The sequence below is a fragment of the Aptenodytes forsteri genome, unplaced genomic scaffold (assembly GCF_000699145.1).
Source record: "Aptenodytes forsteri isolate BGI_AS27 unplaced genomic scaffold, ASM69914v1 Scaffold61, whole genome shotgun sequence".
Classification (NCBI taxonomy): domain Eukaryota; kingdom Metazoa; phylum Chordata; class Aves; order Sphenisciformes; family Spheniscidae; genus Aptenodytes; species Aptenodytes forsteri.
The window spans coordinates 4,025,299-4,036,820 of NW_008794443.1; the positions used below are offsets into that span (position 1 = coordinate 4,025,299).

The 11,522-nt window shown below is 46.8% G+C and overlaps 1 protein-coding gene across 2 annotated transcripts in view; it reads left to right on the forward strand.

Moving 5' to 3' along the window:
• Positions 1-11,438: 11,438 nt before the first annotated feature.
• ENO1 (enolase 1) overlaps positions 11,439-11,522 on the forward strand; it is a 16,757-nt gene continuing 16,673 nt past the window's right edge. For both annotated transcript variants that reach the window (XM_009289667.1, XM_009289666.1), the window contains exon 1: positions 11,439-11,509. The gene's annotated coding sequence lies outside the window, so the exon portion shown is untranslated. The remainder of the gene's footprint in view (positions 11,510-11,522) is intronic.

Genomic DNA, 11,522 nt, shown 5'->3' on the forward strand with positions numbered 1-11,522 from the left:
TCATTCGGCAGGGCAGGGAACAGACCATGGATCTTCTGCCTGCCTTTTTGTATCCTGCTACTAGGCAAATGTCATTCCCTTTGAAAAGCCTTCTCCTCCCCCCAAGAATGACACACTACCGACAGCCCTTTCTGCCCAGCGGTGCCTCCCAACCCATAAACCACTGTTTAATAACAAAAGGGGAGCAGAAATCTCCCCAGGAATGGAATTTTCACCTGGTACTGAGAAGAGCTACAGCTTCCACCAAATGCAGCACAACTTTGCTGTTGATTTTAGGCGGCAGGCAGCAGTATTAAACATTTGGCAAGAAAGCTCACATCAGTGAAATCTCAGCACTTCTGTTTGGAATGTCCCTGCCACTTGCAATAATATTTGCAATTATTTTCTTCAGCAATAAGGTACATAATACAGCAACTCAACAATAAGAGCCATAGGTGAGTAACAGATTTCATGTGAACTGACTGTACTGAACAACAGAATCAGGTTTTTTATTCAAAATCTTATTCTTTGCAAGTGAATTGTTAACATTAAAAGGCCTTTCCTGGTTTGCTGTTTTGTGCAGTGCATATTTAATCTTTGGGAACTGCTGTAATATTGAGTTGATTAACCAAATGTGTATTTTTCCCCGTCTCCCCTAAAGAAGTCATTTATTCTGACAGTTGCACTGAACTGTGGAAGGACTAAACTAATCAAACATGCCCTGCAATGCACTTCATAATCCTTGTGTATCCAGTTGAGTAACTAGGCTTTGAAATTAGCTGAGGGAGAAATTTTGGGGGTTTATACCTGTTTACACTCCAGGATTCCACAGCAGTACATGAGGGTGTGAACAAGAGTCAAGAACAGGAGGCCACCTCTGCACCAAAGCATCCCTCCTGCCACCCTGCCTGTGTGTGCGTGCCCAGAGTGTTTAAATGGATGTCATTTAGGGAGAAGCTGTTTCTCTTGCCTGTGCTTTATCGATCAGCTAGCCCAGTCTGCACAAAGGATTTGAAATAAAGCCCATTTGGGAATGTCCTGGTGCCAGGAAACTGGAGATGACAGTGAATTAATTTTTAATGGAGCTTTTGCAACATGCTAAAATTGTGACATTTCACTTGACATCAGCAGGAGCTGTGGGTGCTGATGTGGTTCAAAAACCACATCTCTGTTAGCTCAAGTTAGCTTCCCCCAAATTAGTGGCTACTCTGCAAGACACAGCAATCTGGGGAGAGGATTTACTAAGGGGATTAAGTATGAATTTGTTTTGGAGTTATGACAGAAAAATAATTTTAATTAAACTCTTTAAATGTATTGGAATATTAAGCTTCTAAATACAAGCTGAATAATATGGAAGGAGTCCTTCTCCTGTATAAAGTATTGCACACGTCAACAGTCACTTATTGATTCTTGGAGCTATAGCTTTTTTTAGTGTATATGGTATTAAACCTGGCTGGCTTGAGGCTTGTCTTTATTAGTCATCTGTTTTGCTACCTCAATATAATTGCTAGAGAGAAGTATGGACGTAGTGCCTAGGAACTCCAGATATCACAGCAGGACCGTGCTTGGTGTTTTACAGGTGAAGAAGATTGTAGGTCTAACAGGACCCAAATTTAGCCAGTGGGAAAATCTAATGTCAGATATCTCAGCCATGAATATTCTTGGCATGATTTCTTCACAAAAGCAGGCTACTTTCACACAGACACAGTTACACAGAGACAGTTACACAGACTTCAGCCTCCCCCCTCCCGCCCCAACTGCAGTAGGAAATAAGCCTTTAATCCCACATCATTGGCTTCCATGCACTTCACTTTTATCTCTCCAGCTTTCCCTGACTCTTTGCCATCTTTTAAATCCTGCTTCTCCCGGGCTATTCCCTCTGTCCTCGCTGGCCTAAAGCTCAGCTCAAGTCTGACTTTCAGATCCATTCTGAGTATTGGTAGCCACATTAAAACCTTGACATTGCATTGAAGTAGCTGGCTCAATACCTCAGTGCTCCTTTGACCCAGAACTTGAAAGGGTTAACTCCTTTCCATCTGAATCAGTGGGAATTTCATCAGGGGTTGCAGTAATAGCTGCATCACTCCCGAGTCCAGCAAACATTTGACCAGGAACAGGCTGTTTGATGTGAGACGGACAGATTGCCTTCAGTCAGGCTATCTAGGTTTTCGTAAGTGAGTCTAAAACCTCTTCAAATGGAGCTCTCCCTGCTGAAGTCAGGCTGGATGAATAAAAGTATTCAGCGCCTACACAAGTTTTACGAAAGACAAAAAGCAGCTAGCGCTAGTGGGCCCAAACCCATGAGTAAAGCTGGCAATAGCTGTGCAGATTGAAACATGAGATCCTTTTATTCCACAATTCCTGTAATGTTTTTACATCTTCCCTCCAAAACTGGCCCTCGCTTCTTTGAAATTTTGCCCATGCTTTTTTTTTTTTTTTTGCTTTTTGCCCCCGGCTTTCAACTACATACAGAGATCATGGAACTCAGAGGCAGAAAAGCACTAGAATTCATTTCTCCAGTTCACACAATCCCCTTAGGCCTCCTTCCTCTTATATAATATTTTGATGTGCTTGGCTAAATTCACCTTCTACCAACATAAATTCAGATACATTTGTTGATTCTGCTGAAGCTTTGTGACAGAAATGGGCTTTGAGGCAGAGATAGACAGACACCGGAGGTTTACACCAGTGTTCCTAAAAGCATGATTTGCCCGTTTTAAAGCAGAGAGGTTTCCTCTGCGGATTCCATTTCACGGTCTAACAGATCTCAGCATTAGCTACCTGCAGTTCATTGTCAGCCTAAATTTTCTTTTGCTCAGTTTCAGCCAATTACTCTTAGTTATAGCTATAGCCCTCGGATCATCTGAAGATAGTTTTCCCTCTTTAATGTTCACATCACTCCTGGGGTGGTTATCACCTCACCGCACCACGAGCATGAGCAGCCTGTCACTCGCCATTTCCCCATGGTGGTGAAAAGGACAATGTGATGCTATAAAAAGAAGAGAACATGGTCAAATAACCCCTCTTCATTTTCATTTCCAGGAAACGTAATTACAGTTCTTGTAATGTCTATATAGGTCTGCTCTACAGACTTTGCTGAAAGTGACTTCACGTTCTGGATCTCTACTTGAGACTTTGAAAAAAAAAGAAAGTGTGAAGGGAGGATTAGGAAGGGGGAGCTCAATCTTCCCTCTGCATTTAGTGTGAGGTACACAGGAATGTGGCCTGAGTGTGAGGATTGAAGGAGTGCTGTCAAGAGCCGGCCTGGGAGAAATTTTTCCATCATACCAGGGCTCTGTGCTGTGCACTGGATGGTGGTGGGATAAAGAAGGAATAACTCAGTGACAAGATAGCTCGTCAGCATGTGCAAATACCTGTCCACCTTCTCAGACACCGTGTCATTACTACTTTATACATATCTGCACCTCCTTCCATAAAAATATTCATTTTGCTCCTGATGTCCCAGTGTAATAACACGCAGAGGAAGCACAGCTGCTGCTCAGTCTCTCTGAAAGTCAATATTAGCAGTGCATAAACACAGCAAAAGACCCCAAGCCCCTTAACAAACAAACACTTCACAGAACAAATAAAGGCTCTGAAAATGTGGCTGTTGCCCACTGCTGGGTAGGCACTTTTCCTTTCTTATTTCAGCTGCATTGTGTGTTGAGCAGCTGTGACATCCAGTGGCCAAACACAATACAGTTGGGTTTGGTACAGAACTCTTCATACATGGTAACAATAACAGAACCTTTCCATTGCATTTTTCATCTTCAAAGAGCTGTACAAACTGTAATGCATTAACCCCTACAGAGCTCAGTGGGGCAGATGAATGTAGCGACCCTAAAAGCACACATGAGAAGGGGAAACGACTCTCCAAGCTCTCTACAAGCATGGCAATCAGCCCTCTAGGGTGGTGAAGAGCCCACCCTAGGGCCAGAGTGCAGGACCTTCACCCACCACTGCAGAGATCAGCTGTTGAGAGATAAGGGATCAGAAAGGTGCAGCTCAGTCAGCATCTGATGAAGAGGCCACACCTGAGGGAAGGGTTGTGCTCTTTTTCCCCAGAGCAAGAGGGCCCATGGTTAGGGACTGGGGAAAGCTCCATGACACAGCAGGACCAGAGCTGGTGTGGAAGAGATGCTGTGCCAGAGGCCTGGCCAGCGGAAAAGGCTTCTGCAGTGATTTTCTGAAGATGTCAGAGGACTTTGTTGATAGATGTGGAAGGTAGGGAAGGGAGTGCAAACATGGATTTGGATTAAGAAATACAGTGGTGCAATCAAAGAAATGTGACTGTGATGAGATCCCAGCGGTTAACTGGGATTCCTGTTCTGACAGGTAAATCGGAAGATACAGAAAACAAGAAAACAAATCAGTGGAAAAGAGGAGCTGGGTCTCACCCATGGAGCAGGGCATCCCAGATTGATGCTAGTAAACATCTATTCCACAAAGAAAGAAAGAAATGGACCAAGAGATGGGTTATCACAGGCCCGTGTTAATGGGGAGGAATAGTGGGTATAAAGTCTTTGAGAGAGGTTTAATCATAGCATTTAGTGCATCTGCTGCATTTCACTTTGCTCGACTCTTGGCCTGTGCTCGAGGTATGTGCTGAGGGAGCTGAGTGGCTGGGCCAGAGCGTGTTTGCCGAGCTCCTCACAGCCTATGAGAGTTAGTTTTCAGTGAGTGTTATAGCTGCAATTACTCTATATCCCATAGAGTGTAAGATCCTGGAAGACATGTGAATGTCAGTATGTGTCTAGGTACGAGTTTGCCACCTTAAGCTTCCTTTCTAGCCCATGGAGAGAAACAGCCTTGATACAGACGCTGTGTTTTATGTGGGTATCTTTGAGGTCAGTCCAGACGTGCCTGTTTCCTTTTGATTATAAAAGCATGACTCAGAGATCCAAACTATGGACAGATGCATCCAGTTTCAGAGATCAAGAAATCAGTCCCTGCTTTCCCCAAGTCATCTGTGCCCCAGTGCTTGCTTGCTCAGACCTGCAGTGGTTTTTTTTGCTGCAGGCAAGGTCCATGCAGGGACATTCAGCAAGATCAGAAGCGCCCGCAGCCCCCCCTTTCCCAGTAGCTCATCCCCACTGCACTCTGCCTGTGCGAGGCGGGGGAGACGGTAGCAGCTAAAAGTGATTCCCATGAGAATGAGGTCTATTTTTAAGGCAGGAAGACGACATGAAGGAAATTTAAATCCTACTGTCTGTGCTGTACCTGTTCTGTGGCAAGAGAATCCTGCTTGATAACTCTTGTGCTTTACATAAGTATTATGCACTCATTAAAAAAACAAATGAGTTGTTACTGGTTTACTCATACTGTTTTTTTCAGGTTTCCATTCTAAAAAAAAAACCTAAATACCAAATATAATTTCTTAATGGCTAATCGATTCCTAGCTTGTTTTCCCCTTTATAGCAGAATATATTTCAAAGTGAGAGGGAAAGACTTGCTCAGCAAGGAGTCTCAAACACCCTGTAAAAGGCAGTGCAAGGCTTACACACTGGCCTCTATAAAGGGGATTACTTAATGGTTTCGTCATGGTTTGAATGAGCAGGTATGGCCTTTGGATGCACAATTCCTGGCAATTAATATCCAGCTGGTTTAAAAGCTTTCAGTATAACCTCAAATCACCATATCAGATCATCGGCTGCTGGGAAATGTACTCTTTGGTATCAGCACGCTGATTTGTGCATTGGTTCACTTCCAAATAACTCTTCACCATCACCTGAAAACGGATGTAGTAGTTTCATATGCAGGTTAGCGTTCACAGTAGTTAGAAAGTAGTATATATTTTTCCTATTCCAGCCACCTTATCTGCTTTTTTGTTGTTGCCATGGTTGTTGTGCAGTAACGTTCCATTTAAAATAAAATATGTTCAAAGTATTCTGCCTAGTACATGAGTGTCTAACACAGCTCTCGTATACTCATGTGGGCTGATGATTGACCTATGCTACATATTCATAGCTGCACACAAACCTGTGTCCATAGTATCACTTCTCAAAAATGGCTAGTTAGTCTAATGTTACCTGTATCTCCAGCATCCATTAAACCCCCTTTAGTACTGAATAAACCCTGAGCACCCAGTTCATAGAAAGTCAGACATAACATTCTCTGGCCAAGGTCTGTAAGCTCCCTGCCCTGTCCCTGCTGGCTTGCAAACTAGGGGCATTAATTTCCATTGAAAATTCAAATCCCAAACCTACCAAAGCCAGCTGGAGTTGGAGAAAATCCGAAATCAGACTGTCAGGTGATACAGCAGGCTGAGGTCCCTGCAGCCATGCAGGGTTTGTCACTGATAGCAGATCCTCACTGACAACTCTTAGTTTAATTTTTGTGCTGCAGTTGTGAGTTTTCTATATGAGGACCTGAAAAGATCTAATTCAGTCTAGGTCCTTCCCTCACCCCAGTCATTGTACTGAAGTTACTTTCAGACTGGCTATTAAATGCAGGAACTGGTGGCTTTTAAATCGTTTTCAGGACACTAACCAGTCCATCTCTAAAATCCTGGGAGAAGACAGGAGAATCAAGAGAAGCGGCGGAAGTTACAAGCATTAAGAAAGACATCAGGTCTGTCATCTCAAGTCATTTCATCATTCATGTGCCTAAAACCTGTGGTGTTTCATCAGAGTTAAGCTGTAAGACAGAAAAGGGGGATGAGAAGCAAGAGAGAAGGATGTAAAGTCAGAGGAGGTTTTGAATGCCTGAAAGAAAACATCTTAAACAGTCATTCAATAATTTTAATAGATACCCAGAGACAGCATTAGTCAGGCTCTGCCATTACCTTTCCAATGAATCTTCCTTAAAAATACCACGATCTGCAGAGCCAGTGAAGAGAAGAAATCTGGGCGACAGAGTGCTGACTTCTGCATCCAATTGCTTTCCTCCGGAGATCTCACCTTGACTGCGGTGACGTCGTAACGCAGTCAGAAAGCCTCATTCATAAGGCCACTTAGATGCAGGACTGCTTTTCATAAAGAAACTTATCAAAACATAAACAGGCTGGCACTTGCAGGACTGTCGGATAGAGTAGATGAGGGTGGTGCATACGCAGTGACCCAGACACATGTTCTTCAGGTGTTTTGTGAGGCACTGGGGAGAAAGAGAAGTCCCTGAGTATTCAGGAAGCACTTTCAAGGTGCTACAAAAGCTCACACCCTGGAATGCACCCCACACTGCATAATGGTTGTTAAGCATATTAATGCACCGGCAAACAAGTCCTGATCTGTGGTGGTTCTGCTCCCTGCCTTGGCATCCTCAGCCGTTTGAACCAGTGATTTCACACTCTGCAAAGCGCTGAACTCTCCTGCCCAACCACTTTAAACAGGGAAGGAAAAGGCTGGCCTAGTCAGCTTCTGTGCTCATGAGCATATTGCAAGCAATCAAAAAACTTACATATATTACACTTATAATTTTACCATGGCCTGTAAAGCACAGGGAATGACTAGGCCTTGCAATGGAAGGGGATTTTGATCACGAGAATTGTTTTCCATTTCTGGGTGGTGGATGCCTGTAAGCCAGATCTGTGTTGGTGTTTTTTCTCCATCTGCTCCATCAGCATGTTATACCAATGTGTTAGGGTACTTGCGTGAGCTGTCAAACTAGATTACTAGCTACAGTGGCTTTATGTTTTCTGAAACTCTCTGTTCCCAATGTCCACCCCATTAACCATACATCCATCTCCCAAACCATGAAAGAAATACATTATTTTAAAAGAGTGCACTGAATATTTGATTAATTGGTAACAAGCCCGGATTCCCACAGAAACTCATGCCAGCTAGATATCTCATTGCCTTAGGGATGCTCAACTTTTTCTTCAAAGAAAGAGAAAAAAAAAATCAGGCAGGATACATGACTGAGCAGTGGCATTTTTAGTATCACCTCTGACTTTTATTTTAATATGTATGGTACAGTGCAATTTTAAAGCTGCTCTTCCAGGAAAAATTATACCAACACCTGAACAGTGCCAGGCTTCTGATCCTGGATGCCCGATCACTGCTGCCTCTAGCTACCGTAGTGCCAGTGTCTTCAGCTGCGCCCTCTTTTGCAGAGACACGATTCAGTGGAGCAGACACGGCTCTTCGCATGGGGTCTGTGGCCAGAACCACGAGTGAGTCCTGCCTGCCAGGGATGGAACCATGCGAGTAGCAGGGGATGCGGGTTCTCAGCACACAGCTTGTTGCTCACACTCCAGTGGAGGAAATTTGCTTGCTTTGTGCTGGTTTTGTGGTCACAAGGAAAGGAGAGCCTAGGCAAGGGACAAGGGGAAGAGTTTAGGCTGGTCTTCTACAGCCAGTCCCCTCTCACAGCTGGCCAGAAGGTTTGCTTGACACTCCAGTTCTGCCCGCCACCAAGCTAATCATGACCTTTCATAAGTTTGCTTGACACTCCAGTTCTGCCTGCCACCAAGCTAATCATGACCTTTCATAATATGTCTTCTATTCCCAAAGAGCACCTTACCATACTTCACCATTAGCCTTTTGCTCAACTACTACAATGTTGAATTTCCCTCGGCCTTAGGCTTTTTTGTGCTCCATCTTCTCTAGCTTATTATAAGACTCAGCACCTCCACGTGATTTTCCATGCACAGCAATCAAGGGACTTCTACAAAGTGCAAAGATGGTGGAGCACCTCTAATCTATCAGTTATCCAGCATAAAAATCCAGTTTTATGATTTCCAGCATCTGATTGCTCAGGAGTGTGTGTTTGCAGGGAGTACTCCCCTCTCATGCCTTTGCACCAGGAAGGGTAAAGCTCCAGGATAAGTCAGGAACTACTGCCAAGGACACAGCTATAAGGGGTATAACATGCGGTTTTGGGGAGGTTGGCACTGCAAAGAATCATCTACCTATAAAGTGACAGTTTAATTCCAAGGGCCTCTCCTGGCCAATATTGCTTTAGCTCAGCTGTGTGCATCCCAGCAGCACTTCAACCTGATTCATGGCTGTGCAGCCCACATGAATCTGCACCTCCAGCAAGGCAGAAAAAGCACAAAAAACCAGCATGCAGTGCCGCTCTGGACATGTGGGCCATATTGCACTGTCACGAAACAGCTTGGGTTCAAACGGCGTCTCCTTGCTAGGAGCCTAGGAGTCATGCAGGGGGGCCTCATGGGGTACTGTGTCAGCATGGCGTGCCTAGGGAAGGCGGTCAGTTCAACAGATTTCCGTTGCTTTTTATTAGACTTAAAGCTTGGCTCGGGGGGTTGTTCTCAGGAAGGAAAGAAAAACGTGCCCAGAAGAAATGATCAGTCATAGTCAGGCTGGAAGGGCGAGGCAGTTCTGGAGCAAGCACAAACATAACTAACTTTGCAAGCAACAAAATGGCTTCGTATGGTGCAGTCAGGATGAACTGGGCACTGTCAGACCCCTGGCGCCCCTAGACCCCAACTCCAGGCATGGAGAACTTCACAGGTTTGCTGTTATGTACTTGAAATACTGCAGAGCCAGGCCCCCATCAGTCTGAACTCAGGCTGTGTAGTGTCAGATGAAATGGGAGGAAGCAAACCCAGGGGAATTGGGAGCTCCCATGGGATTACACGCATGGGTCTGGGCTCTGCAGTGTCCCAGCAAGGCAAAGTGCCAGTCCCTGCTCGGGCCTCCACATTCCCATGGCTGGGGATGATGCTCTGCCTTGAACAGGAGCGATCATGTCCAGGAGTGAAGGCTAAGGGCACGGGAAGGTGAGAAGGGACGAGACCGTGCCTTTCCCAGGTCAGCCCGGTTCAAATGTTTTGACCTTGCAATGGGATTCCTCTCATTGCAGACTCCCTTCCGCAGTGCAGTGTGTGACTATCCCTCAGTTAAAAAATCCTGGAAGAAAAACAGGCTTATGGGAAGCGTGGGCACAGCTATTCTCCATAGTAAACCCACAAAGACCTTGTATTACAACTGCAACTTACCTAACGTAACCAAAGCAGTATATTCCCTGGGAGCCATACTACCGGGGAGAGCCTAGAGGAATGGTGGCAACCAGGGCTGAGGGGGAAGGAGGCATGCCCCCCTGGCAGGACCTCACACCCCCACGGTCCAACGCTCCAGCACAGAGGAGGGGATGGAGTGGGGCCTTGCCAAGCCCGTCGCAGGGAGCAGCTACCGGGGAGAAGCTGGATAAGTAAGTCCAGGAAGGAACAGGATCCCTCCGCAGTGCCGCAGCTGGGAACAACTCATGTGAGTGGTCATGTTCTTACTAAACACCATGACACCGCTGAGTCCATAGAAAGTTGAGTATTACTTTCCAGGGATGGAGGCTTTGCCGATCACAGAGCACCCAGTTCATTCAGTGGTGCGTGGTTCACACTTCACCATAATGCAACAGACTAAATAATTATCAGTGAGTAATTTGGTGGTTTTTTCAACGTCCATGGAGGGATTGGAGCTTTTCAGGGGCGTGAGTCACTCCATTTTGGCGCAGTCTTTAATTCTGTGGCCTGGTGTTGAGTATTGTTCCACTCCATTATTTTTTTGGTCACAACATGGTCTTCAAGCATGTGTCTTGGGGCATCAGATGCCCTTGTGCAGACCCACGCAAAACACTTGAAAAAGTTTTTGTTCCTGTTGGCACAGTGGTATCTGATGTGTCATAACCGGTCGCACGAGTGCTCCTCCTCCACCCCAGGAAGCGTAACGGTTGTTCACTTCAAAATCAAAGCAAAAATTTATTGTATTTGTAATTAACCTTTTCCTAGAACTAATAACCACCACCACCCCTCTTCCCAGCCTTCCTCTTGCCAGCGTGCTGCCTTCTTGCCGGTTTTAGTGGCCGTTTCTACGCCCACCTCGGGATGCGTGGCCGTACCGTCCGAGGATGGGATTGCCGCGACACGGCAGCACCGGGCTGAACCACACGCTTGCTGAGCCTTTGCGAAACCGAGGCTCAGCTTCCAGTTTTAGTGACAATAAGCGTGTTAAATGCCTTCTCTCTCTCCCCACGACGTGCGTGTGCGTTTATACAGGGACACGCGAAGTCAGCGTACCCCGCGTACGCGCACAAAGGAATCCTCTGCTTTGCACACACACGCCTGGGGATGGCACCGGCTTTCTGCGCAGGTTTTCACGGCTTTGCCACACAGGAGAAAAATTTCCTCGGCGTGGGCCCGCCCTTCCCCACGCACCGGTTCCCGCAAGGGCCCCAGCTCCCCTCGCAGCACGCGTGGGCCGCGCCGGGGGAGGGGGGGGGCGGGGGGCCGCGCCCCCCCCCCCCCCGCGGGGCCCCCGCCTCCGCCTCCGGGCTGGCCACGCAGCAGCTTCACCGGCTGCGGATCTGTTGGGGTTTTTTTGTTTGCCCCGGCTGGTCGCCTTGACGATGGGAGCGGGCTGCCCTCCCCCGAAAGCCGCTTGGCGCAAAGGTTGGCTTGCGGCCTCCTGGCCGGCCAATGGGAGACCGGAGAGGGGCTGAGCCGACCAATGGGGAGCGGGAGGAGGGCGGCTCATCTGCATGGGGTGGGCTATAGCCTGGCGTCCGCGCAGTCGCTCGTTCCCATTCAGAGCTGAGGCTGCGGGCGGTGCTGTGGTGCGGAGCTGGGCCGAAGGTGAGTGTGGCGG